General features: G+C 45.0%; 1 long non-coding RNA gene across 1 annotated transcript; it reads left to right on the top strand.

Annotated features, from left to right (window-relative positions):
* The first annotated feature begins 1659 nt into the window (after nucleotides 1-1659).
* LOC128931393 (uncharacterized) lies at nucleotides 1660-26471 on the top strand. Its single transcript, XR_008479744.2, has 3 exons — nucleotides 1660-1856; nucleotides 18567-18691; nucleotides 26376-26471. It is a non-coding gene; the product is annotated as an uncharacterized LOC128931393 (long non-coding RNA).
* Nucleotides 26472-26883: the final 412 nt, after the last annotated feature.

Below are 26883 nucleotides of genomic sequence, written 5' to 3'. Positions count from 1 at the left end.
ATGAAATACCGCATGTTCTCACTCATAGGTGGGTGCTGAACAATGAGAACACATGGACACAGGGAGGGGAGCATCACACACTGGGGTCTGTTGGGGGAAATAGGGGAGGGACAGCGTGGGGGTGGGGAGTTGGGGAGAGATAGCAGGGGGAGAAATGCCAGATATAGGTGAAGGGGAGGAAGGCAGCAAATCACACTCCCACGTGTGTACCTATGCAACCATCTTGCATAGGTACAAGATAGGCATGTCCTTCACATGTACCCCAAAACCTAAAATGCAATTAAAAAAAGACAATTAAAATAATCTATTTCATGTTGGGAAAAAAAACTTTGTTTTCTTTTGAAGTTTTTGTAGTTTTCTGAATGACATGCCACTCTTGTTTTGGCAGCATGTGACTGACTCCATCTGAATACATATGTACAATGCCTTATTTTAGCAATGGGTCAGCAAAATAATTAAAAGATGTAAGCTTTCTTACTTTGTAAGAGATGATTTTAAATTCTAAAGGTCTTGAGATTAAAGTAACTAAACACTTAAAAAAAAGACTATCTCCCTATATGGCTGGGATCATCATCTACTTACAGATGGAAAATACACAGGCCCCTTGAAAGATTGCAAGCAAACATCTTGCCTTCCCTTTCTTTCCCTCTTGGATTTCTGATCTCTATCTCTTTATATGGCTCTGCCTTCTCTTAACCCCTCGTCCTCTTCCTCAATTTAAATGGTCAGTCTCTCAGCTTCATCCTGTTCTTTCCTGAATGGATTCAGGCTTTGAGCCAGGAGAGTGCTGGAAAAAGAGGGCCTGCCCTCAGGGAGTCGCAGAGGGAGGGATCCAACCATTGGACACTTCCCAGCTTCACACAGTTTTAGGTTATTATGTTAAGAAGCCTGTCTGCCTCATTTTGCTTTTCTAGTCTATTTCGCATTCAACCCCAGGAGGAAGAAGGGTAAAGGAGAAAAAAAATCCTTCCTGCCATGAGTAACATGTAGCAGATGTTAGCTGATGATTACAAAAAGACAGTAAAGGAGGCCAAGAAACCATGGGACGGAGGGGGTGGACCACAGCAGAGGGCGGGGGAGGGAGTGGGTGTTCATTGAGCTGAATGTTCAGGGCAGATGCTCTGGAGGATTAAATTACACGAGAGTGAGGCTGCTGGTGCCGTCCCTCAGCCCTGCTCTGTAGCACTGGGAGCTATTTCAAGCCTATGGGAGAGTCTGCACTATTCCTTCTTAGGAGGCACTTTATTTCCTTCTCTGTCTTGGAAAACCATACCTAGCTCTGTATGAATGTGGGTGCCTTTTTTTAATGAAGTGCTACTTAAGGACCTGAAAGAAAAAACAGTGGCAGATGGGACCTCTGTGGGTTTTGCCTCTTCTGCAGCCATTCCCCCCTCCTCTGGTAACAGCACTATGATTTGGTGGCGTGGCGGGGTTGGCGGGGGCGGGGGGGCTGGGGGATACACCTTTTTCACTGTAAGTCCCTCTGGTTTAGGTGAGATTGATCCCATTCTGATCCCATTCTGATTCAGTAGGTCTAGGTGAAGCCCAATACCCCTGCTCCAAGCGGGGCACTTATGCCAGCCTAGGCCATTGATTACCCTGGAATGTTCATGTGACTTAAGAGAGTCAGCTCCAGGACTTTTGCTGACTCTGTTGTGAGAGGGACTTTCTGCTGCGAATGCCAAGTGGATGGTATGTAAGTCTGGAGCTGCTCCTGGCTTATTTTGTGAAAGCTTACGGGAGAATGAAGCCATCTAGAAGAGATCCGTTTGAGCAATGAAGAAGAAGATTCCGGAGGACGTTGAGCATATGGATCCAGCTGCAGCTGAAACTGACACTGCCCTGGGACTTTGCAGGTATATGTGCCTGTAGGTCTTCCCCTATCTCTCTGTTCTCACCACTTTGCATTTGGGTTTCTGTCCTTCGCACCTAATACAAGTGCCTTCGGAAAGCCCAAGAGGCTTGTCCAGGTCACTGTGCTGGGAAGAACAAAATGAGGGCAGCTATCGGCCATTGCCTCGATGCTGCTCTTGCTGTGGATGAAGCCTGGAGGCTTATTTCCAGGTCGTGTTGACTCTGAGTACACAGCTGCCTCTGAGAAAGATTGCCAGTAGGGAATCAGCAGCCAGAACTCAGCTAACAATCGTGTTCAGCTCTGTTATTGTACAGCAGTGCTCTCCAAGGACACTCGAACAGAAATGAATGCACATAAAGGTCCAACATGCATTCAGAAAGCCAGAGTCTCCACTTGTGCCCATATGCAAATGAATAATTGTTCTCAGACCCCCTGGTAGAGACAGCTCTTGGCTCACTGACATGAACTGATGTGAAAATGTTCTTTAAGTGGAAAGCAGCAGGAAGCAGCTGTTAAGGGGGCGGGCAATTAGAAAGGAGAGACCACTTTACCATTTATCCATTTGTCCAGCATACATTGATTGAGCGCCTTCTATTGTGCTAGGAACAGAAATGCTATTAAAAGACAAAGTTTGTGCTCTCAGGAAGCATGCAGTTGAGTCAGGGAGTTAGCAAGAAAATCCACTGGTAAAGAAATGTAATTGTCATTATTGAAACGGAAATAATAGGAGAGTGCCATCTACCCAACAGCATCACTCTCTTCTTCCTTAGTTTATAGACTCTGGATTTTTTCTAAAAGGCAGATGCTCATGTCCCTACCCCAGGCTCAGAGTTAACTATGATACAACTAAGCCAGTGATTCCAAATTTTGGCTTGCATGAGTCACCTGGAAGGCTTGTGAAAACCCGGATCCTGGCTCCATCCCCAGAGTTTCTGATTCAGTAGGTCTAGGTGAAGCCTAAGAATTTGCTTTTTTTTCCTTTTTTTGACGCAGAGTGTTACTCTGCGATCTCAGCTCACTGCATCCCCTGCCTCCTGGGTTCAAGCAGTTCTCCTGCCTCAGCCTCCCAAGTAGCTGGGACTACAGGCACACTTCACCATGCCCAGCTAATGTTTGTATTTTTAGTAGAGACAGGGTTTCACCATGTTGGCTAGGGCTGGTCTTGAACTCCTGGCCTCAAATGATCTGCCTGCCTCGGCCTCCCACAGTGCTGGGATTACGGGTGAGCCACTGTGCCTGGCCCAAGAATTTGCATTTCTAACAAGTTCCCAAGTGCTGCTGCTGCTGCTGCTGCTGCTGCTGCTGGCCTGAAAGATCAGATCACAATCAAGCATGTCATCTGGTTTACTGGTTCTAGTATTTGGTTTCGGGTTAGGCACATGACCAAACTCTGGCTGATTAAATGAAAGGAAAAGTCAATGGAGTTTTAGGACAGCTTTTTGCTTTGTGGTAAAACGTGAGATGGAAAGGAGGCCTATCTTTTCATCCCACCTGTGATGCAGAACTTCATCCTTAGTTCAGCTAAAACTGGGCTCTTGACAACCAGGAAAGATTAGGCTCCTGGACACATAGAAGGGTGAGGAAAATGGAATTTATTGGGCAAAAAGGAAAAAGAAAGAAAAACTCTCAGCAAAGTGAAAGGGGTCTTGCCAACAACCTCCCGCCTCACAGACTGAATCTCAGGTTACCACCCAGGCACTGAAGAGGCCAGACTCCTCCCTGCTACAAACGGTGTGAACTTCCCAAGGCTCCACCCTATCCTCCCAGTGCACAGGTGGGCGTTATTCAGAATCAGATGGGAAAGAGCAGGCTTCAATGGAGAGCAGCAGACCGTTTTTTTAGCCTTCAGGCTGTTTTAGGCTTGAAGGCAGAGTTTCACTCGGGACCCTTGGCTGTCTTCTGTCTCTATCACCTGAAAGGAGGTTATGTGGGGAGCTGCTATTTAGAGGTACTGATATGTGATGCATGTGATGATGTGCACTTGGCCAAGAGACTTGCAAAAGTCCTGATCCAGACCCCTGACATTGTCGAGGAGCTGAGCAAACCCTGGAACCACCCACCTCGGACTCTGTTGTGCAGAAAGTAAATGGTTATTCCCGTTTTCCATCGGAGCTGGAAGTATCCCAACTGAGTCAGAGGGCTACCAATCTGAGGCTGAGTAGGAGGGAGTATCAGGCAAGGCTTCCAAGAGGAAGTGGACTCTTTTCTCCAGGTCTTTAGTGAGAATGATTCCCATTTGTGCTTTGGCAAAATGACAGATGATGACACCCCATAGACTCACTTTGTAGGGTAACTTTTGAATTGCCTAAAGTAGGAATTTTAAATTTATGAGTGCCAAGGGTTTATTTCATGTGGAAATAACTGTGTTGGAACAAAGAATGAGAAAAATCATTAATTTTATCTGTGGGGAAGTCCAGGAAAAAAATTTATGCAGGAGGGCCAGGCACGGTGGCTCGCACCTGTAATCCCAGCACTGTGGGAGGCCGAGGCAGGCAGATCACTTGAGCCCAGGAGCTGGAGACCAACCTGGCGAAATGGTGAAACCTCATCTCTATTAAAAATACAAAAATTAGTGGTATGTGGTGATGCCTGCCTGCAATCCCAGCTACTCGGGAGCCTGAAGCAGGAGAATTGCTTGAATCCGGGAGGAGGAGGTTGCAGTGAGCCAAGATTGCACCACTGTGCTCCAGCCTAAGCGAGAGAGCAAGACTTTGTCTCAAAAAAAAAATTTGTGAGGGAGATGACATTGGGGCAGGCTACTAAGAGCTGATGGCACAGGCTGGGGAGTAATGTATATAGCACTAGAATCTAACAAAGTGTGAGGTATATAAGAAATACCCACATGTTTCCAGGGCTTATCTAACCTTAAGAATATATCACCTAAGAAATTAGCCGTGGTGGCCTAAAGTAGGCCAGCTACTCAGGAGGCTGAGTCAGAAGAATCGCTTGAACCCTGGAGGCAGAGGGTGCAGTGAGCCGAAGTCATGCCACTGCATTCCAGCCTGACCGACAGACTGAGACTCCGTCTCAAAAGAAAAAAGAGAAGTTTTGGCCAGGTGCGGTGGCTCATGCCTGTAATCCCAGCACTTTGGGAGGCCCAGGCAGGTGGATCACCTGAGGTCGGGAGTTTGAGACCAGCCTGACCAACATGGAGAACTTCCTGTCTCTACTAAAAATACAAAAAATTAGCCAGGTGTGGTGGCACATGCCTGTAATCCCAGCTACTTGGGAGGCTGAGGCAGGAGAATCACTTGAACCTGGGAGGCAGAGGTTGCAGTGAGCCGAGATGGCGCCATTGCACTCCAACCTGGGCAACAAGAGCAAAACTCTGTTTCAAAAAGAAAAAAAGAAGGAGGAGGAGGAGGAAACAAGAAAGAAGAAGAGGAGGAGGAAGAAGAAAAGGAAGAAGAAGGAGAAGGAGAAAGAGGAGGAGGAGGAGAAGGAGAAGCAGAAGGAGAAGGAGAAGGACAAGGAGAAGGACAAGGAGAAGGAGAAAAGAATATATCATCCAGAGGAAATGGCATGGACAGCAGCCCAAAGGCATGACAGTTTGGTGTCTCTGGGTTTGATGACACAGCTTGGTATCGTGACCTAGAGGTAGTATGGGTTAGGCTGGGCCATGCTATGAAGAAAGTGGGGAAGCACTGGATTAGATTAAATTAGAAAGCAAAATCAGGGGTCTCAGTTAGGTTAACAACAGCAGCAGCAAATCCCAATCCTCAAAGACTTCTGAAACTCAAAAGTTGAGTTCAAGAGTGTTGCCTCAAGAAGAACCCTTGCCCAGGCTGGGTGTGGTGGCCTGTAATCCCAGCACTTTGGGAGGCCAAGGAGAGCAGATCACTTGAGGTCAGGAGTTCAAGACCAGCCTTGCTGACATGTTGAAACCTGGTTTCTACTAAAAATATAAAAATTAGCTGGGCAAGGTGGCAGATGCCTGTAATCCCTGCTACTCGGGAGGCTGAGGCATGAGAATCACTTAAACCTGGGAGGTGGAGGTTGCAGTGAGCCAAGATCCCACAGCACTCCCACCTGGGCAACAGAGTGAGACTCAGTCTCAAGAAACAACAACAAAAATAACAGAAACAAAACAAAACAAAACAAAAATAACCCTTGCCCACAAAGGTTGGGTTGCCTCTCCTCTGCCTAAAGAGGCAGTACCTCCCTTGGAATAGGAATTGCTACATGACCTACTTCTCATTTTGCTATGCCAGTAACCCAAATACAAATACCACATGGCCTGGGGTGGAGCAGGGAGGGATTGAGCAGGATGGGAAATGAGCCAGGAAATGATAATAGAAAATGACTATTTGTGCAGCACGCTGGGTTAAAGATGAGACTGCTTAGAATTGGGAGTGGCCAGCCTGAGGCTCCATTCACCCAGAACATAACCACAACAATGAGGAGAACATATCGCTACATATCTGTAACCTGTTGCTTATTTGCATTTTCAAAAGCCCCGATGATATGTCTAAGAATGAATTTTGAGGAGATATAAACAAGGCTCATAGAGTATAATTTTAGTTTGGGCTAGAGTTAGTGATGTGGGTATAGTTACATGCTAGAGAAGACAGGAAGACCATTTCTCTTTGTGAAAATAGAGTTCAAAATAATTTTTTTTCAAGACAGAGTCTCACACTGTTGCCCAGGCTGTAGTGCAGTGGCGCAATCTCGGCTCACTGTAACCTCTGCCTCTTGGGTTCAAGCAATTCTCCTTCCTCAGCCCCCTGAGTAGCTGGGACTACAGGTGTGTGCCACCCCACTCAGCTAATTTTTTTTGTATTTTTAGTAGAGATGGGGTTTCACCTTGTTGGCCAGGATGGTCTCGATCTCCTGACCTTGTGATCCGCCTACCTTGGCCAAAATAATTTTAAACAATGTTCATCAAAACAATTCAGAAAAGTATAAGAAAGAAAATTAAATCACTTGAAATCTCATACATTGATAATAGCTTAATAATTGTTCTCAGTTTGCTGGAGTTGGCTGATGTAGCCCTGGATCCACTGGTGGTCCATTAGGAATCATAGGGAAAGGCCAGAAACAGCTTGGCATGACAGAGAGCAGTGGATCTCAGGCTGGGCTCAATGGCTCATGACTGTAATCCCAGCATTTTGGGAGGCCGAGTCAGGCAGATCACTTGAGACCAGGAGTTCAAGACCAGCCTGGGCAATATGGTGAAACCCCCATCTCTGCAAAAAAATACAAAAAATTTCTCAGGTAACCTCTGTGAAAACAAAACAAAGAAAAACAAAAAAAAAAAACAAAAAATTAGGATTACAGGCACATGCCTGTGATCCTAGCTACTCAGGAGGCTGAGGCAGGAGAATCGCTTGAGCCCAGGAGGTGGAGATTGCAGTGAGCTGTGATTGCACTGCTGCACTCCAGCCTGGTGACAAAGCAAGACACTGTCTCAGAGAAAATGTTTAAAAAGGGAGCAGTAGATCTCAAAGCTGGCTGCACATTGAAATCATCTGGGTGAGTGTAAAGAGCACTGGTGTCTGAGCAATTCAGTAATGATCTCTAGAAGTATAGGGGATATAGGCATAAGTGTGGTGTTTGTGTGTGTGTGTGAGAGACAGGGTCTCACTCTGTTGCCCAGACTGGAGTGCAGTGGTGTGATCTTGTCTCACTGCATCCTCCGGCCCGCTGTGTTCAAGTGATCCTCATACCTCAGCCTCCTGAGTAGCTGGGACCACAGGTGCACAACACTATGCCAGCTTTTTTTTTTAAATTTTTAGTAGAGATGAGGTCTTGCCATGTCACTTTGTTGCCCAGGTTGGTCTTGAACTCCTGAGCTCAAGCAATCTTTCCACTTTGGCCTCCCAAAGGGCTGGGAATACAGGCATAAGCCACTGTGCCTGGCTGGCATCAGTGTTTTTAAGCTTCTAGGTGATTCTAATTGGCAGCCTGAGCTGTGAACCCAACTGATGTAAAGAGAGGAATTCAAAAATATTAGGAGACAGTTCTAGACTGGCTTTTTCAAGCCTGTTGTGTCAATCAGGAGTCTAGTAAAAAAACAAAACAAAACAAAACAAAAACCCAAAAAACAACAACAAAAAAACATAAGCCATTCTAGATATTTCAAGCAGAAAGGGCTTGAATGCAGGGGACTGGTTACAAACATTTTGTAAGGGCTGGAGTTGTAAAATGGAGACATGGGTTTATCTAGAGATTAGGGACCTGCTACCACTTGGGGCTGACATCTGTGAGTTCATGCTCTCTGCTAAGCTGCTCCAGAGGAGAAGTGGCCTGAGTAGGAGCTGTCACTGCTGCTGCGATTGGAGCTGGCATTCTGCTGCAGCCCCTTTGGTGCCTGCAATTGGCTGCTTCTGCCACAGTCAATGCAGGCTAGGGGTCATCTTCTTCCTACCTTCTATCTCCCTTCAGTGGCAGAACCTATCTATCCAATACCCAGCTGATGAGGGAGTTTTGGAAATATAATATTCCGATGGCTCCAAAAAATGCACAGAAGGATATGGAATGGGGGATATAAGGGCTGAATGTCAATCAATCAATATCTGAATGCCATTAAACATCTGGCAAGCATTTCTTGCCCACTTACCCCCAGGCTGCACTTCCTTCACAGAGCTTGGAAGACTCTTACGTCACTGGGCTTTGAAATTGAAGAACCCATCTTTACCAAGTTCTGAAATATTTGGGTACCATGGCAGGAGATAAAGACAGGATATCCAGGCCACAGGTGGTTTGTTGAGGGCCGGTGTGTCTTAGGTGTTCTGTTTCATCACTATTATGTCACTGTATAAAATTATCCTCATTTTTCAGATGAGGAAACTGGGGCTCAGATGGACAAAGGACAAGCTCCCATGGTTCAGAAGGGGCAGGGTGTAACTGGCACTGTTTGCCTGACTGTCAATTTGGTTCTTACACCATCGCACCACACTGCCTGCCAGGGTCCCAACCCCAGAGGGTGAGGCCACCAGCACCAGACCTCCTCAGGGAGCAGCTTTATGGAATGAGTATGGGAAAGGAGGCCTGTGGGCAGGGACCCTGCCTGTCACTGCTCTCAGAATCTCCTAAGCCCTTCTTGCCTGTGGGTGCCAGGACTGACACCAGGAATCCTCTGTGGCCTTCCTGTCTCCCTTGCAGAGGGTCATAGGCATACATCCTGTCTCATCACCCCCACCCCTCCTGGCCTGGCCCACATGACCCCTGCTTCCTGGAGAAACATGGCAGTCTGGATGTCAATGTGGGCAGGGCTTGAGGACACTGTAGGTGCTGCTGATTTGGCCAGCTTGGCCAGCAGGCGAGGTGAGAGGGCTAGGAGGGTGTCCCTGCTTCTCACAATTCCCGGGGAGAGAACAGAGAGGAGGGCAGGCTTTGGGTGAGGTCCCACCATGGCGCACTTGGCTGAGCCAGCAGGCTGCCTCCCGCCTCTCCTCCCACAATGGCCTTATTGTTCCCAGCAGCCAGGCACTTTGGAGGAGGTCCCTCGGCCACTCTTAACCCCCTAAATAGGGGCCAGCTTATCAGAAATATATCAGAAGCCTGCAGGCTAGAATTGCTGGTAGGAAAATGCTGAAGTTAAAACTTGTTTTCTATTATCAGCAGATAGCTGGGAGTGAGCTGCCGCAGAGTACAAGTGATGCCAATTATTTAACTACTGGAGGCAACATGGGAGTGGTTGCATTAGGCTCTAGGGCAGGCATGGCAAAAATGTTTGACAAGGGTCTGATCCTCCAAATCTCTGCTATGGCATCCATGGTAATGAGATCAACAGATGACCTGGGCAAGTTTTCTGTGATGTGAATAACTAACCCAAACCAAATAAAGCTTCAGCTTTGAGCCTAGGAGTGGCCGCGATTGCGCCACTGCACTCCAGCCTGGTGACAGAGCAAGACCCCGTCTCAGAGAAAATGGAGGCCTGATTGGAAACACCATGGTAGACATAGCTCCTCTTCCAATTCATAGGCCTGAGATTGGTAACAGAACCAGAACAGGATGGAGAGAACATCAAATGCCTACAAGGAAGGACCCGTATAACACCTCAGTTGCCTACTTGAAACCTCCTGCTTGCCTTTCTCAAAGGAACTATTTACCCAGATAAATGTGTATCGGGGCAAGGGAGAGACGTAAACCTCTCAGAGAGTAGTGAATATTGGCTCTGAACTTACATGAAATACATGAATCTGCTGTAGTTCCTGCCTGCAGGGAGTCTAATGGTCATCAGGTGGTAAGTAGGATTTTAACCTGGGTCTTTTTACAAAAAGCCCAGTAATTATTTCTCCAGATCTGGAATTCAGCACTGAGTTGGACTGGTAATGAGCACTGTGGGCTGGTCCCCACAGTGGCTCTCCGACACATACAGTAAGAATAACTGTGGTTGGAAGAGCCAAGGGGGAACCATTGAGGTTTCTTCTCCCTACCAGAATAATAAATCAAAGCCAATACACACCTCTAGGGGAATCAATCAAAACCAATACCACACATCTAGGGGAATCAATCAAAACCAATACCACAGCTCTAGGGGAATCAGTCAAAACCTATACCACAGCTCTAGGGGAATCACAAACATCAGTCCCATCGTTAAAGATTTTGAAGCTACAGCTAAGTTCCTCAGAATGGCCAGTATGAGAATGGATGGATTCCGAAAACAACGGTGGATTATATAAGCCAAATTAGTTGATAACTCCTCCCAAGTGACCGGCCATGACATAGTCTCCGTTCTGGAGCATATGAACAAAGTCCCTGGCACCAGCAACTGATCTAGCAAGTGTATTTTCTTCCCCATTCTGATAAAGGGTATTCCAGAAATAGTTAGCTTTCACTTAGTAGAAATATATATCTTTATCACGCTGCCTCAGGGATATGTTGAGTCCAATGGGGATCTTGACCATCTCACCATCCCATAAGACATAAGGCTGGTCTACATTGAATATAGCATACACATGAGGCCTGGGGAGTAGGAAGAACCAGTATCACAGATGTTGATCTAGATATCTTCTAAATAAATCCTGTGGAAATACAAGGACATGCTACCTTAGTTAATCTTCCGGGGGAGGGTTGGGCTCCATGGCTCATGCCTGTAATCCCAGGGTTTGGGGAGGCCAAAGTGGGAGAGTCACTTGAAACTACAAATTTGAGACTAGCCTCGGCAACTCAGCGAGACCCTGTCTCCACAAAAAATGTAAATATTGGCTGGGTGTGGTGATGCACACCTGTACTTCTAGCTCCTCAGGAGGCTGAGATGGGAGGGTCACTAGATCCTGAGAATTCAAGGTTATAGTGAGCAGTGATTGCACCACTGCACTCCAGGCTGGGTGACAGAACAAGACCCTGTCTCTAAAAACAGAAAGAAAAATAAATTCTAGAAGAGCACCTAGTAGACTGAAACACTGATAGAGAATCCTCTCCAATTGATAGGGCTCCTTGCATATTAGAGGGAACAGAGAGCCCATTTGGTTGCCCTGCTTCAACCCATTTACCTGGTGAGCCCAGATCTGCCAGCCTTATTTGAGTACAGAACAAGAGAAGTCTCTCTAGCTCATCCAGACTGCAGAAGAAGAGGAGGTACCAATTGGTCTGTATGACCCAGCAGATACAATAATGGTCCAAGTGTCTGAGTGAGATAAGTCTTCAGTTAAGGAACTCACTTCAGAAAAAAAGTAGAAAGACAATGGGGTACCGTGCTAGCAGTTAACTAGTTTTATCATGTACTTAGTAACTTGAAGCATCTGCTACCTAGAAGGAAATACAGGTAGAGGATTTGGCAGTGCTGCCTTTCAAAGTTTTACCTATTATTCAATTATAAAATATTTGCTTTCTGTGATGCAACTCTGGGCTTTGCTGTCTTAGTGGCCTTACTCTCTTATTTATTTATTTTATTTTATCTTTTATTTTTTGAGATGGAGTCTTGCTCTGTCACCCAAGCTGATTGCAGTGGCTCAATCTTGGCTCCTTGCAACCTCCACCTCCAGGGTTCAAGTGATTCTCCTGCTTTAGCCTCCTGAGTAGCTGGGATTACAGGTGTGCACCACCATGCCTGGCCTATTTATTTATTTTTGATTTTTAAGAACTTTTGTTAAAAAATAGGGATGTGGTCTCACTGTGTTGCCCAGGCTGCTCTCCAACTCATGGGCTCAAGAAATCCTCCCACCTTGGCCTCTCAAAGTGCTGGGATTACAGGGGTGAGCCACCATGCTCAGATGGTGGTCTTACTCTCTAAGGGAGAAATATTTCTCATAGGGGACACAATAATGATTTCTCTCCTAGCCATGAACAGGCAAAAAAGGGTAATGGTGTCGGTTGGGGTAAATGACACTGTGAAAAGGGAAATGAGGTTGCTGCCACATGATGAGAGTAGGGAGGTACACAAGAAACCCAGCAATTCTTCCAAGTGCAGTGGCTCACACATGTAATCCCAGCACTTTGGGAGGCCGAGGCAGGTGGATCACAAGGTCAGCAGTTCAAGACCAGCCTAGCCAAGATGGTGAAACCCCATCTCTACTAAAAATAGAAAAATTACCCAGGTGTGGTGGCAGGTGCCTGTAATCCCAGCTACTTGGGAGGATGAGGCAGAGAATTGCTTGAACCCAGGAGGCAGAGGCTGTGGTGAACGAGATCATGCCACTACACTCCTGTCTGGGTGACAGAGTGAGACTCAGTCTCAGGAAAAAAAAAAAAAGAAAAGAAAAGAAAAGAAAAAAAGAAACCAAGAGACCCAGCGATTCATCAGGAATTGCTCCTTGTTTTGTTATTTATGTCCCTGCCCAGCAGTTATGGTCAGTGGAAGATTATTTCAACCTTTCATTGGCCGGTGCACTAAAGCTGCAACCATTTAGAAACACAGATTTGGGTAGAGAAATTGCCATCTAGGCCAGGCACGGTGGCTCACACCTGTAATCCCAGCACTTTGGGAGGCCAAGGTGGGCGGATCACCTGAGGTCAGCAGTTCCAGACCAACCTGGCCAACATGGTGAAACCCCATCTTAATTTATTAAAAACAAAACAAAACAAAAAGTAATTGTCATCTATCTGAGGGGCTGGGGGGCACCTCATTCAGGTGCTGCCCTCCCCAGCATTCAGGGGGACGAGGAATTGGATAACAGAGGAGAGAACTCTTAAGTATCAGTGGTGGTCTAGTGACCACATAGAGTGTTTCCTTCTAAGTGTCTACTCCTTCAATAAGTTGATGTAAAAATACAAATATCACACACATACACACGTGTACGTATATTCCTGAATAATAAAGTGGCGTTGTGTTTTTTTTCTCCTCTGATCACCTTGTTCAGACCAGGGAACATGGGCATACCATGAGTCTCAGGAGAAAGCCAGAAATGGATGGAGTAGACTCAGCTTCCAATTTCAGAGCTGAGAGTTTCACCTAAGATGGAAAACTTGAAAGGATTTGCAAATGGCAGGAATCTTTTTTTCCTGAGTCTTTCTCTCCCCAACTACAAAAGAGTTAGGAAGAGTGTAAGGGCCATATACTACGCCCCCAACCCTTACTATCAGTAGGCCTGGGGGATAAGAACCCCCTTTAAGTCTGCAGATCTAAGAGCAACATGGACGTCTGCTTTGCTTCTCGTCTAGAATTTTAAGTAGGTGGCAGATTGGCAGATGTGACCCACGACCACATGAGAACAGAAGAGATGGTGGCATCATGAGACTAGTTAGACACAGTCAGGAAATATCCCTTACATTTCCTGTGGCTCCCAAGCATTGAAGGAGAGCTGAAGGTTCCTGTGAGCCATAAGACAGGGAAGGAGCATGGCTGAGAGGAACTGGTTATGGTGCATGAATTTATACTGGGAGAATTGGGAGTGCTTAGGGTATTTTTTATTGTTTAGATAGTCAATGTGAAAATATTCTTGCTATACAGAGTTTTGATATTTTTTATTTTTTAGGACACTGTATTTTTGAAAGTAGGGTTTGAAGAGAATTTTATTATAGGTAACTCCACTGATAAAATAAAGTCAACCTATCATTTAATAAATAAAAATTCCAATCACATTACTTTTATTATTTTAGTACCTTTCTTCTTTCTTTCTCTTCCTTCCTTCTTTTCTTCCTTTCTTTCTTTCTGTTGTCTTTTCTTTCTCTTTCCTTCTTTCTTATCCTTCTTTCATTCTTTTTTCTTTCTATCTTTCTTTTCTTTTGATGGAGTTTCACTCTTGTTGCCCGGCTGGAGTGTGGTAGTACAATATTGGCTCACTGCAACCTCCACCTCCTGGGTTCAAGCAATTCTCCTGCCTCAGCCTCCTGAGTAGCTGGGATTACAGGCATGCACAACCATGCCCCGCTAAGTTTTTGTATTTTTAGTAGAGATGGGTTTCACAACATTGGCCAGGCTGGTCTCAAACTTCTGACTTCAGGTGATCCACTCATCTCTGCCTCCCAAAGTGCTGGGATTACAGGCATTAGCCACTGAGCCTGGCCCGTACCTCCTTTCATCCAAAAGTGTTCTGGTTTGGATGATAAATTAGTCACCCTAACTATGTAGGACCTGGAAAGGTAGCAGATGAAACTATTTGTGTTATTCTTGTCCCTTCATCCACCTCAAAGTCATAAAATATTGAGTTGAAGATCAAAAAGTCTGGAAATGATGGCTGAGTATGGTGGCTCAAGGCCAAGGTGGGAGGATTGCCTCAGCCCAGGAGTTCAAGACGAGCCTGGGCAACATGGCGAGACCCTGTCTCTACAAAAATTAGCAAAGCATGGTAGGGCAAGCCTGTGATCCCAGCTACTCAGGAGACTGAGGTGGAAAGATTGCTTGAGTCTGGGAGATTGAGGCTGCTGTGAGCCAAGATCGTACCACTGCACTCCAGTCCGGGTGACAGAGCAAGACCCTGTCTTAAAAAAAAAAAGATTGGAGAGGAAGGATTTCTTTGGAGAGAGTGGTTAATGTGCCATTCTTGCAAGAGAACTACCTAAAAAGCTTGACAAAGGTCCCCTGTCCTAGCCTACCATAGTTTGAAAAATACCCAGGGGCAAGACCATAGTTGGTGATGCCTTTCAGCTGGCTTTAGAAAGGAGGATAGGATCAGAAGATATAAAGAATTCTAACAATTCAACAAAGCACAAAAAACCCAGTTGAAAAATGGGCAAAAGGGGATAGCCAAAGCAATCCTAAACAAAAATAACAAAGGTAGAGGCATCACACTACCCAAATTCAAATTGTAAGGCTACAGAAGCTAAAACAGCATGGTACTTGCACAAAAGCAGATGCATTGACCAAGGATAGTGAACCCAGAAATAAGCCACGCATCTACAACCATATGATCTTCAACAAAGTTGACAATAACAAGCAATGTCAAAGGTACTCCCTATTCAATAAATGGTGCTGGGCTAACTGGCTAGCCATTTGCAGAAGAATGAAACTGGACCTCTGCTTTCACCATATAAAAAAATTAACTCATGATGGATTGAAGTCTTAAACATAAGACCTAAAACTCTACAAATTCTAGAAGAAAACCTAGGAAATACTATTCTGGACATTGGCCTTGACAAAGAGTTTATAATGAAGTACCCAAAAGTAATTGCAACAAAAAGTTGACAAGTGGAACCTAAGTAAAATAAAGAATTTCTGCATAGCAAAAAACAAACAAACAACAACAACAAAAACCCCAAAACTGTAAACAGACTAAACAGCTGACCCATGGAATGGGAGAAAATATTTGCAAACTATGCATCCAATAAAAGTCTGAGGTTCAGAATCTATATGGAAACTTAATTCAACAAGCAACCTCATTAAAAAATGGTCAAAGGACATGAACAGACACTTCTCAAAAGAAGATACACATGCAGCCAACAAATACATGAAAAAATGCCCAACATCACTAATCATTGAAGAAATACAAATCAAAACCACAATTAGATACCATCTAGCATCACTCAGAGTGACTATTAAAATGTCAAAAAATAACAGATGTTGCTGAGGTTGCATAGAAAAGGGAATGTTATACACTGTTGGTGGGAATGTAAATTAGTTCAGTCCCCATGGAAAGCAGTTGGGAGATTTCTCAATTTAAAACAGGACTACCATTCAATCCAGCAATCTTATTACTGGGTATCTACCCAAATGAAAGTAAGTCATTCTACCAAAAAGATATGTGCATGCATATGTTTATCAAGGCACTATTCACCATATTAAAGACAAGGAATCAACCTAGGTGCCAATGAACAGTAGACTAGATAAAGAAAATGTGGTACATATACACCATGGAATACTATACAGCCATAAAAAAGAATGAAATCATATCCTTTGTGGTAACATGGATGCAGGTGGAGGCCATTATCCTAAGTGAATTCATGCAGGAACAGAAAACCAAACCACGTTCTTTTTTGAGACAGAGTCTCGCTCTGTCACCCAGGCTGGAGTGCAATGGCATGGTCTCCACTCACTGCAACCTCTGCCTCCTGGGTTCAAGTGATTCTCCTGCCTTAGCCTCCCCAGTAGCAGGGACTACAAGTGCGTGCCACCACACCAGGCTAATTTTTTGAATTTTTAGTAGAGATAGGGTTTCACTATGTTGGCCAGGATGGTCTTGATCTCCTGACCTCGTGATCTGCCTGCCTCGGCCTCCCAAAGTGCTGGGATTACAGGCATGAGCCATTGTGCCCGGCCACATGTTCTAACTTATAAGTGGGAGCTAAAAATTGAGTACACAGGATATAAGATGGGAACAGTAACACTGGGATGAGGTCACATTTTCATACTTGCATTGTCCTGTCCCCTAGCACTCATCTGCTGATTGTAAAAACTGGTCTTTCCCTTTCAAATTCTTCTTCCCACCCCATCTCAATTACTTCTGGGAATCCTCACATGGGCCCTTATGTATAGCCACATTACAAGGGTAATAAAGTGTCTTTGCTCAAACCAGGAATATGCAAGTCATAGGGAAAAAAATCTAGGGCCTTGATAACAATCATCACTTTTTTAATTTTTGAGACAGAGTCTCCCTCTGTTACTCAGGTTGGAGTGCAGTGGCGTGATCTCGGCTCACTGAAGCCTCAACCTCCAGGGCTTAAGTAATCCTCCTAACTCAGCCTCCTGAGTAGCTGGGACTATAGGCATGTGCCACCACACCTGGCTAAATAATTTTTTTTTTTTTGTAGAGATGGAGTCTCACTATGTTGCCCTCAAGAATTTGAGAATATGCTGTTCTCAAATTCTTGGGGACAAGCTGTCCTCCTTTGCTGGCCTCCCAAATTGCTGGGATTAAAGGCATGAGCCTCCTTGCCCACTGACACGGGGGCTACTAGAGGAGGGAGGATGGAAGAAGGGAGAGGGTTGAAAAACTACCTATTGGGTACTATGCTCACTATCTGGATGATGAGATCATTGGTTTGTTACCCATGTAACAAGCGTGGACATGTACCCCCTGAACAAAAATAGAAGCCGAAAAAAAAAGATGGGCAAAGGATTTGAATAGACCTGCTCTAAAGAAGATATACAAAGGGCTAATAAGTACATGAAAAGCTGCTTACCATCATCAGGTATTAGGAAAATACAAATCAAAGCCTCAGTGAAATACTACTTCTTGCCCACTAGATGGGTAAAATAGCAAAGAGACAAATCAGGAAGCGCCAGCCAGGATATGGAGAAATTAGAAACTCTCACACATTGCTGATGGAATTGTAAAATGGTGCAGCCATGTTGGAAAACAGTTTGGCAGTTCCTCAAAAATTGAAACACAGTCACTATATGACCAGGCAATTGTACTCCTATGTATGCACCCAAGAGAGATGAAAACATACATTCATACAAAAACTTGCACATGAATGTTCATAGCAGCATTATTCATAATAGCCAACAAGTGGAAACAACCCAAATGTCCATCAATAAACATAAATAAACAAAATGTAGTATACCCAAACAATGGAATATTTTCAGTCATTAAAAGGAATGATGTACTGACGCATGCTAAATCATGGATGAACCTTGAAAACATAATGCTAAGTTAAAGAAGGCAGACGCAGCCGGGCGCGGTGGTTCAAGCCTGTAATCCCAGCACTTTGGGAGGCCGAGGTGGGCGGGTCACGAATTCAAGAGATCGAGACCAACCTGGCCAACATGGTGAAACCCCGTCTCTACTAAACCTACAAAAAAAATTAGCTGGGCATAGTGGCGCGTGCCTGTAATCCCAGCTACTCAGGAGGCTGAGGCAGGAGAATTGCCTGAACCCAGGAGGCGGAGGTTGCGGTGAGCCGAGATCGCACCATTGCACTCCAGCCTGGGTAACAAGAGCGAAACTCTGTCTCAAAAAAAAAAAAAGAGAGAGAGAAAAAAAGAGATCTTGCCCGAGAGTATGATGGGAACCAACAGAGAGAGTGTGGAGATGGCCACACCATGCTATGGGGTGATGAGTGACCAGCTGAAGCAGAGGCCATCCCCCAATACCAAGTAAAGAGGCACAGTCAGAGAGCTTCCTGGCCAGCCCATCGGAGTAACCAGGAGAGAAGCATCATCTCAAATCATTTAACATGTTCAGAGAAACTCTAAGCCTGGAGGGTCAGAAGTCCCAGAAAGCACGGGCTGTGGAGGAGAGGCTGCCAGAGGAAAAACAGAAGCACGCAATCACCCTTTCCTTGACTGCCTGCTTCTGCCTTGAGCAGGCCACGCTGAGGCAAGGAAGATGCTCTAAGTTGACATAAAGTCAAGAGTTCCCATTGTTACACTGCAAGAGATGTATTCATTTCTAACATTAGTTTTTTTTGTGGCTGAAAGTAATCGGTATTTTTTTTTACCTCTTAGAATGAATGACAAACTATGGCGCTTGCCCAAGTTTCATACAGTCATGGAGAAGAACTAGCACCACAGGGCATCTGGTGCCTATTCCTCAACACAGATGTATCTCGAATAGATCGCTCCAGAGAGTGGTAAGTGCTATGATGAAATCATAGTTCAGATGAGAGATGAAGATGTGAAATCAAGTATATGGGGAAATCATAGGTTTAAAAATTGACAAATTTGGCCAGACCTGGTGGCTCACGGGAGTTTGAAGCCAGCCTGGGCACACGGCGAAACCTCGTCTCTACAAAAAATACAAAAAGTAGCCAGTTGTGGTGGCACTCACCTGTAGTCCCAGCTACTTGGGAGGCTGAGGTGGGAGGACTGCTTGAGTCTGGGAGGTCGAGGCTGCAGTGAGCTGAGATTGCCCCACTGCACTTCGGGTAGGCAGCAGAGTGAGATCCTGTCTCAAACAGAAAAACAAACAAATCGACAAATTTGAGCAGCAGATAAGATGTGGGAAATAACAAAGAAGGGGACATCAAAGATGACTCTAAGTGCTCTCATTTGGGAAATTAGGTGATTGACTGTCGTAACAGCTGAAGGAAGGAGGGAGGAGTAGATATTGGTGGAGGAAAGGAAGATACAAAGTTTTGTTTTTGACAGGCTGAGTTTGAGGAGCATGTGTCATAGAAAGGTCGGAGGCCAGGAGAGAGTTGGAAATGCAGTCTAGACTGCAGGTGGCAATTCAGGTGGAATGGATTTTTAAATTTTCAGGACATTGCCCGGGCATGGTGGCTCATACCTGTAATCTCAGCACTTTGGGAGGTTGAGGCGGGTGGATCACCTGAGATCAGGAGTTTGAAACCAGTGTGGCCAACATGGCGAAACCCTGTCTCTACTAAATACACGAAAATCAGCCAGGTGCAGGGGCAGGCCTCTGTAATTCCAGCTATTCAGGAGGCTGAGGCTGGAGAATGGCTTGACCCTGGTAGGTGGAGGTTGCAGTGAGTGGAGACTGTGCCATTGCACTGCAGCCTGGGCAACATAGCAAGACTCTGTCTCAAGAAACATAAATAATAAATAAATTTTCAGGATATAGCTAGCAAGGGAAGCACAAGGCTAGGTAAAATCACATATGGAGAAAGAGCACAGGGCGAGAAAAGGGCTTGAGATTGAATCAGTCTTTAATGGTTAGTGGAATGTGCTAAAGCAAATATAAAGGAGAAGGTAGAAAGATCTAGAGAAAAAGAGAGTATGTAACCACACAATCAGTATGAGAAATCAGTGAGGATGCCTGAGCCACACAACCACTCCTCCCAGTAGTACAAACAAAGTAAGTATTGGTGACGGCCAATCCGACAGCAATAAGGTGCTGTTTTTCATAACACATTAGCTAACACTCTTGACCAACTGATAAGGAATGTTGCCTGAGCAAATAGTGAACTTGCAACTTACCTTCGCCTGGTGATTCCTTGAAGTGTGTGACTTGAACTTGCAAGGTAATTCAATAGGGAATAGGGTTGGATTTTGGACCATGATTGAGAATGAAGTGAACTGGTGACTTCTGGATCATTTATAAGATCCCAAATACTTTAACATGGTGCAGAAGCCCTTCCTGCTCTGACCCCTGACTCTTCTAACCTTATTTCTCAGTTTTCCTTGTTCATCCTACCCTTCAAGCAGTCCGATGACCTGATTGTGCCGAGTGCTCCCTCATGCCTTCGTGCCTTTCACTCTGCTGTTTCTTTAGCTTGGAATACCAGTCTGTGGTCTAAAACCCTTTGCCAACTTCCCCTAGTCTTGGAATCAATTCAAATCTAATTGTGTGTAACACTATCTTTACCTACTGTTGAAAGAAAACAAGCCTACAATAGAGCTTCATACTACTTAAACTCCCTATGAGAGAGTTAAAATCTTAGTGAAACCCCAGCTTTTTAAGATTTTGCTGGACACTGTGTCCCATTTTTGATATGCATGCTATTAGCCTTTCTGACGGAAGCCAGATTTTTTTTTTTTTTGAGACAAGAGTCTTGCTCTGTTGCCCAGGCTGGAGTGCAATGGCACAATTGCGGCTCACTGCAACCTCCGCCTCCCAGGTTCAAGTGATTCTCCTGCCTCAGCCTCCTGAGTAACTGGGATTACAGGCATGCACCACTACTCCTAGCTGAATTTTTGTATTTTTAGTAGAAACGGGGTTTCGCCATGTTGCCCAGGCTGGTCTTGAACTCCTGACCTCAGGTGATCCACCCACCTCGGCCTCCAAAGTGCTGGGATTACAGGCATGAGCCACTGTGCCCGGCCGGAAGGCAGACTTCTGAATCTACTCACTTATAATCATGTTTCTCCTTCTTTGTGAAATAATATGAAATCCTTCTCCTCTACCTCAGTTTCATGAACCTTCTCCTTTCTCACCAAACACAAAATCCCTCCTCACCTGAGTGTCACAAGACAGTTCTCAGCCAGGATTTTTTTTTTTTTTTGTCAGCCAAGAACAACAACAACAACGATAAAGTAAAATAATGCATGTCACTTGACCTCTGACATCAGACAAATCCCAACTGAGAACTAGTCTCCAAAATACCCGGCACTCTTCAGGGTGCCACAGTCAAGAAAAACAAGGAAAGGCTGTGAAACTGTCACAGATTAGAGGGGGCTGGGGAGATATGATAAATGCGCAATGTGGTATCCTGGAACAGAAAAAATAATATAGTGGAAAAACTGGAGAAATTGAAATAATCTGAGTTTAGTGGAACAGTTATAGTATTGTACCAGGATCAATCTTTTATTTTTGAGAAATGTATTGTACCATGTTAATAATAATACAATGTATTATGATGTTAATATTAAGAAAGCTAAAAGAAAACCAATAATCTGATATATGAAAATAACTAAGGTGTGGCCCAGCATGGTGGCTCATGCCTGTAATTCTAGCACTTTGGGAAGCCAATGTGGGTGGATTGCTTGAGCCTAGGAGTTCAAGACCAGTCTGGGTAAAATGGTAAAATCCCAACTCTACAAAAAATATAAAAAATTAGCCAGGCTTGGTGGTGCATGTCTGTAGTCTCAGGTACCCAGGAGGCTGAGGTGGGAGGATCGCCTGTGTCCAGGAGGTCAAGGATGCAGTGAGCTGTATTTGAGCCACTGCACTCCAGCCTGGGTGACAGAGGGAGACCCTGTCTCAAAAATAGTATAATATAATAATTAAGATGTAAAAGCCACCCGGCTTCTAGGTGGTGATCAGTCCTCTTTTCCCTCTTTAGTTCTTAGTAAATGAAATCCTGACATTAAAAGTCTAACTTCTTTGGCTGGGCCTGGTGGCTCATGCCTGTAATCCCAGTATATTGGGAGGCCAAGGTGGGCGGATCATGAGGTCAGGAGTTCGATACCAGCCTGGCCAATATGGTGAAACTCCATCTCTACTAAAAATACAAAAATTAGCCAGGCGTGGTGGTGAGTGCCTGTAATTCCAGCTACTCTGGAGGCTGAGGCAAGAGAATCGCTTGAACCCAGGAGGCAGAAGTTGCAGTGAGCCAAGATCGTGCCATTGCATTCCAGCCTGGGTGATAGAGTGGGACTCCATCTCCAAATAAATAGATAAATAAATACAAGTCTAACTTCCACACTACCTCTTTGACTATATCTCAGGCCATCTTTCCTTTGATGGGTCCCACCCTAGTCATCTGGCCTTCTAGTTCCCAGGACACTCTGAAGCTGGCCCCACTGCAGGGTCCTTGCCCTTGTTGTGTTCCTCTTCTTGGAACCTTTCTCCACTCCCTCTTTGCAGAGCTGGCTTCTGTCTTTTGAGTCTCAGCTTCATGTCACCTTCTCAGAGAGGCCTGCTGGGACTGCCTATCCCAATAATCTCGGTCACAGAACTTTATGCATTTTTCTTCATTGCCCTAATCATAGCCTACAATTTATTGCTGTATTTGCAATATTTCTCCCTTCAGAATGTTTGCTCTATGAGGACAAAGACCATTTCTATCTTGTTCTATGTAATTTCTCCTACCCCTGTGTTTTCCCAATTTTTTTTTGAGACAGGGTGACAAACTGAGACCGTTTCCAGTGCCTCACTGCAGCCTTGACCTCTGGGGCTCAAGTGATCCTCCCTGCCTCAGCTCCTGCCCCAAGTAGCTTGAACTTGATGGGTGCCACCATACTAGGCTAATTTTTTTTTTTGTGTGTGCATACACACACACACACACACACACACATATATTTTTGTAGAGATGAGGTTTTGCCATTGTTGCCCAGGCTTACCTTAAAATTTATATGTTGAACTCCTAATCCCTAGTATGATGATATTAGGAGATGTGAATCTTTGGGAATTGATTAGGTCTTGAGGATAGTACATTCATAAATAAAATTAGTGCCCTTATAAAAGAAGCTCCAGAGAGCTCCTTTGCCCCTTTTGTTTTGGGAGGCCATCTGTGAACCAGCAAGTAGGCTCTCACCAGATACCAAATATGCCGGTGTTATAATACGACCAGAACTGTTAGAAATACATTTCTGTTGTTTATAAGCCACCCAGTCTATGGTATTCTGTTCTAGCAGCCTAAAAATACTAAGATGCCCATAATAGTTGTTCAATAGGCCAGGCTCGGTGGCTCATGCTTGTAATTCCAGCACTTTGGGAGGCTGAGGCAGGTGGATCACCTGAGGTCAGGAGTTCGTGACCAGCCTGGCCATTTTGGTGAAACCGCATCTGTACTAAAAATACAAAAATTAGCTGGATGTGGTGGCACACACCTGCAATCCCAGCTACTTGGGAGGCTGAGGCAAAATTGATTGAACCCAGGAGGCAGAGGTTGCAGTGAGCCGAGATTGCACCACTGCACTCCAGCCTGGGCAACAGAACGAGACTCCATCTCAAAAAAAAAAAAAATTGTTAAATACATATTTGTTAAATGAATGCCAAAGGATAATTTTCTAAGAGTTAAAAACATGCTGTCATCAAATATATAGTAAACATGTGTCAAATATTAATCTAACTCACTTAATGAAGGGACCAGAAAGATAATAAAACTGGCTGAAGGAGAATTCAAGGACAGAGGTTGATGTAGCAGAAAAGACATGCTGAAATAAATTAGCTAGGTTAAAGGGAAATCTAGTTTATGTCCTACTGCTGAATAAACTACAATCTTTAGGGTTGTCTTTTCTACAGAATAGGAATCATTTGCATCTCTAACAGACAAAAACCTACAAGTTAAAAGGTAACATCGTAGAATCTGGACCTTAATAATAGTAATTAACAAGTCAAACAAAGGTATATTCTCTAGATGAATAACACTTGGGTGGACCTGTTAGACAATGCTCCAGCATGACAGTGAAAGGACATGCAATTATCTTTTGGCCTTAATTTTTATTTATTTATTTATTTATTTTTCTGATACTGAGTCTTGCTCTGTCATGCAGGCTGGAGTGCAATGGCACGATCTCGGCTCACTGCAAGCTCTGCCTCCCAGGTTCAAGCGATTCTCTTGCCTCACCTCCCAAGTAGCTGGGACTATAGGTGTGTGCCCAGCTAATTTTTTGTATTTTTAGTAGAGACGAGGTTTCACTGTGCTAGCCAGGAAGATCTTGATCTCCTGACCTTGTGATCTGCTCACCTCGGCCTCCCAAAGTGCTGGGATTTCAGGTGTGAGTCACCGCAACTGGTCCTTTTTGCCTTAATTTTGAAATTAGGACATTTTTAAAAAATAGAAGATTAAAAAATATAGAATGAATGAACAAGTGCTCCAACTGAAGTTTGGAGTGGGGAGGCCCAGTCAGTTGTGGGCTAGGTATGGGGCATCTGCTTCATCAGGTCTTCCCCAAAAGCCATCGTGATTGACTCCAGCATTCATTCTTTGAGAGCCAGCCAATGTTTCATCTTCTCTGTGGAGACTGTCTAGATTTTTCTCTCACTCCTGATCAGGCAAACTAAGGTGGACAAACCTTGTAATCACGGTTATTGTGGCCTGGCACAGTGGCTCACACCTGTAATCCCAGCACTTTGGGAGGCTGAGGCGGGAGGATCCCTTGAGCCCAGGAGTGTGAGACCACCCTGGGCAAAATAGTGAGATCCTGTCTCTACAAAAATACAAAAAGTTTGGGTCAAGCACGGTGGCTCATGTCTGTAATCTCAGCACTTTGGGAGGCCAAGGTGGGCAGATCACCTGAGGTCAGGAGTTCAAGACCAGCCTGACCAACATAACGGACCCCCACCCTCACCCCTCCGTCTCTATTAAAAAGACAAAAATTAGCTGGGCTTGGTGGGGCCTACCTGTAGTCTCAGCTACCAAGGAGGCTGAGGTATAAGAATCATTCGAACCTGGGAGGTGGAGGTTGGAATGAGCCGAGATTGCACCACTGTAGTCCAGTCTAGGCAATAGAGTGAGACTCTGTCTCAAAACCAAAAACAACAGCAACAACAATGAAAATTCACGAAGCATGGCAGCACGTGCCTGTGGTCCCAGCTACTCAGGAGGGTGAGGTGGAAGGATGGCTTGAGTCCAGGAGGCTGAGGCTACAGTGAGCTGAAATTGCACCACTGCACTCCAGCCTGGGTGACGAGGGAGACCCTGTCTCAAAAATAAAAAAGATGATGATTGTTTTCAAGGCCCTAGATTTTTTTCTCTATGACTTGCATATCCCTGGTTTGAGCCAAGATGCTCTATGACCATTGTTACCCTTATTTCCCAGACCACATTTTTGTTTGTGGATATACAGAAGAACCCATGTAAGGATTCCCGGAAATGACTGAGATGAGGTGGGAAGGAGAATTTGAAAGTGAGAGCCCAGTTTTGTTGTTGTTGTTGTTGTTGTTTTTGAGATGGAGTCTTGTTCTATCACCCGGGCTGGAGAGCAGTGGCGTGATCTTGGCTCACTGCAACCTCTGCCTCCTGGGTTCAAGCAATTATTCTGTATCAGCCTATCTGGGACTAAAGATGCATGCCACCATGCCTGGCTAATTTTTGTATTTTTAATAGAGATGGGATTTCACTATATTGGCCAGGCTAGTCTTGAACTCCTTATCTCATGAGCTGCCCACCTCGCCTTCCCAAATTGCTGGGATTACAGGTGTGAGGCACTGCGCCCAGCGAGAGCCCAGTTTTTGCAATCAGTAGATGAGTGCTAGAGGGCAGGACAATGCAAGTATGAAAATGTGACCTCATCTGTATTCCAGCTAATGAGACCAGCTGCATGTTGGTTAGACGAGCATCAGAGCTGCTTTGTCCCTTGGTCCCATGAGATGCTACTCTATAAAACATGTCCAAGCGCCAGCCTCACATGTTTGTCTTTCTCTATTTATTTTTAAGACACGGTGTCACTCTGTTGCCCAGCCATTGCATGCCAGCTCACTGCAGCTTCAACCTCCTGGGCTCAAGTGATGTAGTTGGGACTACAGGCACATGCTGCCTCGCCTAGCTAATTTTTGTATTTTTAGTAGAGACAGGTCGTTATGTTGCCAAGGCTGGTCTTGAACTGCTGAGCTCAGGTGATTCTCCCGCCTCAGCATCCCAAAGTGTCTAGTTTCAGCACTTACTTTATTTAGAGGTGTAGCTATCTTTGGGACCAAAAACTGTGAGCACTGAACCAGTGACTAGCTTGAGAAGAAAGCATTTCCAAGGCAAATAATGAATGGCTCAATCCAAGCTGAAAACAGTCCTCTTAGTGCACCAGAAGGGACCTTTTGGCAAGTGGCATCTTGCCAGAAAATTAACTCAAAACAAATCCCTAACAGCTCAGAGATGGTGGAGGGGAATTTCAGACACAGTCAGCAGGGCAGGACCATGTAACTGTTTACAGGAACTGCCTCACTCACACTTTGATGTTGACTCTCTGCAGAGCTTCTGCTGCTTCAAAACAGCGTGCGGGAATCGGAGACATTACATCAGGAAGTTACTGCAGAGAGATTCTACTCCATCTCATTCATTGTACAGGTGAGGAATCCAAGGGTCAGAGATTTTAAAGGATTTGTCCAAAGCCACAGAGTGGAGAACTGTGAGTAGAACCCAGATTTTTGTTGCCTAATTCAGGTGTTTTCAATCTCAGTACCTTACAAATAAGCTAGGAAGGCGTGGCACCCACATGGATTTGCTTTCTGGTTGATATATCTCTGTTCCTAGGGCAGGGCTCAGGCGTCAGTCAGTAAACAGGAGGAAGAGACAGATGTGGCTCTATCTATCTAGTGTATGGGAGCAGTGTGTGACATTGTGACGAGATGTGTTAGCACAGGCACAATTTAAAGCAGTGCCATGGCAACCGGCATTCACTCAGGCTCCAGATAGCACCGTGATTTACAGGGTGTAGCTGAAAATGGCTTCTCACCTAGTGAGTGGAATCTTGCAGCCTC

The sequence above is a fragment of the Callithrix jacchus genome, chromosome 2 (genome assembly GCF_049354715.1).
Source record: "Callithrix jacchus isolate 240 chromosome 2, calJac240_pri, whole genome shotgun sequence".
NCBI classification, from domain to species: Eukaryota; Metazoa; Chordata; class Mammalia; order Primates; family Cebidae; genus Callithrix; species Callithrix jacchus.
Note: the sequence above shows the minus strand (reverse complement) of the source record. Positions and strands in the feature narration are given on the sequence as shown.